Below are 4,354 nucleotides of genomic sequence, written 5' to 3'. Positions count from 1 at the left end.
TCATCATTCACAGCTTCCATTAGCAGGAATCCGTATCCGAAGCAGAGTAGCTGGAACTCAAGTTTTCCCTCCAATATGGGATACAGGTGTCCCAAGCAGCAGATTAACTCACTGCACCAAAACATCTGCCCCAAACTCCTTCATTTTAAGGTTGAATAATAGTCTATTTTACACACAAGAACACATACACATTTTCTTTATCCATTCGTCCATCCGTGGATGCTTAGGTTGTTTCCATGTCTTGGTTATTCTGAATAATATTCAAGGAGTTATGAAACCACCTAATTTTTGTGACTATTTTCTAGCAGAGCTGAAAGAAAAGTGATATAAAAGGCCAGGATACATGGAAACATTGTGAACAAAGACTACTTCCTTGGAAAAGGTATTGATGCAATGAGGAAGACAAAATCAACAATAGAGAAACTGGTTTTGCACCATTAATTGGGATAGTGTAGCTATAGAACACATGAATAAAGAGGTTGAAGTCCAACAACAGACCAGGGAGGGAGGAAAAAGACTATTTAGATGGAAATAGAAGTGGCCTTGCCACTGTCTTCTGAAAATGGACACAAACTGCAAGTGAAATCCAGGATCTCTAGATTCACACAGCTTAGCCAACAGTCTTTCAGAGGCAATATACTCCTATGTGGGATATTGCCAGAGCAAATGTTCAAGACATTCTACTCTGGTGCACACATCAGTGTGAGCCTCTGCAAGGCACTCATAAGGGGTAGATATAGCTCCCAAACTAACATTCAGTGACATCTTTATTGATTACCAGTCACATAAAGGTGATTCTTCAGTACCTACTCAGCACATTTTTCTTAAAGAGCCAAGTAGTAAATATTGTCAGCTTTGTGAGTCTCTTTCACAGTTGTCCTCAGTTCTGCCAGTGTAGCACCAAAGTATCCACAGAAAGTATGTACAATATACATGTGGCTCTGTCCCAATTAATCTTTATGAACACTGAAACTTCAAATCATGTTCGTGCCTCAGCTCAACTACTGCATTATTCTCCTAATGTCTCACAGTACCACATGACATACATAGAAGCAGCTTCAGTTTCTTTAAGTTCAGTTTTGATCATGCCCTTTTTCTTGCTAAGAAACTGGCAATGATTCATCAGTGTGCAATAGTTCTTTCTTAAACTCCTTGACTTAGCTCTCAAAGACTTCATTATTTTGACTCTACTTTTCTAGCCTCCTTTCTGCCCACATAACTAAAGTTACACTGTGTCTAGGAAGGACAGTAGTATCACTATTCTCCAAGCAAAATAAATTTTTCTGTGTCCAAGCCTTTGTGTGTCACTTTAACCTTCTGGAGCCCACTTCTCTCTTCTGCCAGTAAAAATTAAACCCATCTTTCTATCTAGGCTCTGTCCAAATTTCACCTCTTAATGACATCCTCTGAATCTCCTTTCACTTACTTTTTTGGATGGAACTTTTCCATTTTCTTCACCTGCAAAGCATTTAGGTATTTGTATTCTGTTGGACATTTTAATTCTGTGAGGGAGTCTTTTAAAAGTTCATTGAAAGTCAGTGTTACAAAAAAATCTATGAGTGGATTTAAATAAATTTTGCACCAAAATAAACTTCTTTTGATTCCATTTCTCCACAAACTTTTTTTGAAGTGTTCTCATATGTGTATTTGTGTGTTATCTACTACACCCCCTCCCTCATTAGATTGCAAATTCTGGCCATAAATATGGTAGGTGCTCAAAAATTCTATTGGATTGAATTTAACCTGGTGGTCATTGAGTTAGGATCCATTTATTATGGCAGTGTAAATCTTCCATTTGTATTTCCTGAATATGGAAGAAGAAACAAATATAAAATGTCTGGATATCTTTGTAGTAAGGGCACTTTGACTTGGAAAAGTAAAGTCTCATCTATTTTCTTATAATCATTCCAAATTTAGAGAACATCATGGGAGTGAATTGAATTGAAAAGATAAAAGTCCCAAATTCCCAAAGTGTGTTTTAAAGATTCTATTATATTTTTCTTTTTTGAAATCAAATAGTCTTAATCCTGTTTTCACATTTTTACAGCAACTGCCATGCCTCTATTCACCAGAGGTTTCCTCTATCTGTCTAGGGGAAAGCACAAGAGATAAATGATCTGGGCTGCAATTCCAGTTCTGTTGTAAAATACAGATAATAAGCCTTGCCTAAGAGATTTTTTTCAAGAATTGAGAGCAAGATTACATGCAAAAGAAATGGTTTTGAAAGAGAACAAAACAAGTCAGGTATTGTTAGATGGTTCACTGATCTTCAATAAAAATATTAGATCATTATAACCCATTAAAAGTCATAGCTAGATTAAATCACGGAAAATCTCTCTTTTTCTTCCTTGGTTGAAGAAAAATGTATAGATCCCAGAACAGTTGATCTAATCAAGGAATCTTAGCAACCAAAAGTAAACAAGAATAAACAATTCAATTGCTAAGTGATTAACCTGCCAAAAATCAGTCTGGCTTGTAAACCTGGATCTAGCTTTATTCCAAGTGTTTTCCCTTGCTCTTTGCATTTCAGCCTAATGATATTTTAGAGTATACAGAAACAGGAAGCCAGTAATGCTTTTGCTGAAGTCATCCTTGGTCCTTTTCCTTGATCAGATCTCTTGCAGCTGTGGGGTAACTTATACCAGATTGTCATGCGGGAAAATATGCTTACTGATTCAAGAAGTTACCATAGAACTTGGCAGCTTCACATTAATTTTTCAATAATTCAATCATTTATCTCATCACCCTGATATGGATTAAGTTTGTTGCACAAAATGTAGAGAATTTCGCAATTTATTCAGAATCCTCAAAAGTCATAGAGAAAGCAAAGAGGCTAACACTTCAAATTGGTTATATATGCTAGCTTTGTCAAGATACTAAATTGTAACTCAAAGGAGACGCAAGTTAGCTAATACTAAAATATTCAGTACATTTCAAATATTTGATCTAGACATGTTCCAGAATGGAAGATTTATTCAATCATATTTTTAATAAGGAATCATTACAGGCTGCTGTCTTCTAAAGTCTTCAAAAATGTTATCCTCACTCTAAAAAGGTGTGAGTGAAATTGAATTTTCAAAAGATAGACAAAATATTACATCACAAATGCAACCCAGTAAAAAAAAAAAACATGTAGATGAGGATGTGAGGAATCATCTATTTTCATATGATGCTTTGAAGAGCAATTTGGCAATTTCTAGAAATATTTTAACTGCATGTATGCATTCACACAAAAATCTACTTTTTAAAAATTTTTAAAGGAAAAAATGAAGCTATTTTAATTAGTCTTTCCCTTTTTCCTTTACATTTTCATGTTTTACTCATGAAGAAATAGTTACCAAGAGAATTATGATTTGTCCAAGGTCACATTGTGAATTTCATGAAAGACCTTAATCTCATCGTGCTCAACCTTCCAACCTTCCACATCACATTCGTTGACTGTGTAACCTGGTCTGCAGAGTCTCTCATTAGGATCAAATATGCACAAGAAGCCAGAGATGCTGAAAATGCTAAGGGGTATATTTTATTACCTGAGAGATTCATTATAGATCAAGACTTCCAAAATCTCTATCTCCAACCAAGAGCTCTTTTCTGGACTTCAAATTTATTTCACAAATGCCTGTTAAATACAGCTATTTCAATGTCTCACACATATTCAAGTTCAGTATGTCCAACACTGAACTTGATATTTTCTCCTCAAACCCTCTTCTCTCCCTGTGTTCAATAGCATTTCCATATATATGGTTTCTCAGGCTAAAAATGTAAATGTCATCCTTGATTTCTCTGTTCCTTTTAATCCTAATACTCAATCAATCATTTTTGGTGATTATCTCTCCAAAAAGTCTCTTGAATTAATCCACTCTTAACTATCTCCATAAAAGCCACTCTATTGTGGGTTACCAGCATTCAGCCTGACTACCATCCGGAGAGTATCCAACATAAAAGCCTGATGATTTTATTCAATACCCAGTCTCTGACAAAACAGTCCCCAGTTGCTTCAGCATAAATCTGTACTTCCTGATGGTTTTATTTTTAGCTTTATTCATCTTATATTTTAATCTTTTTATGTTTAAAAATTATTACTATAAAATAACAGACCTCATAAATTTCATAGGTACAATTCCAAGAAGACAATCATACTTTCCTCCCCACCTCAATCTCCCTCCTGCTTTCCTTTCTTTACTTTAATTTTTGTAAGCAATTTTAGTCCACTCCACAATCACAGGCTTAATACATCACTAACCATAATCTTAAACAAGTTAAAAAAATAGAAAAACAGTTCCACAGGAGTATTAACAAGGGATTAATACAAGGAATGAGGCCGGCGCCGTGGCTTAACAGGCTAATCCTCCGT

Source organism: Lepus europaeus, chromosome X (genome assembly GCF_033115175.1).
Source record: "Lepus europaeus isolate LE1 chromosome X, mLepTim1.pri, whole genome shotgun sequence".
Lineage (NCBI taxonomy): Eukaryota > Metazoa > Chordata > Mammalia > Lagomorpha > Leporidae > Lepus > Lepus europaeus.
Note: the sequence above shows the minus strand (reverse complement) of the source record.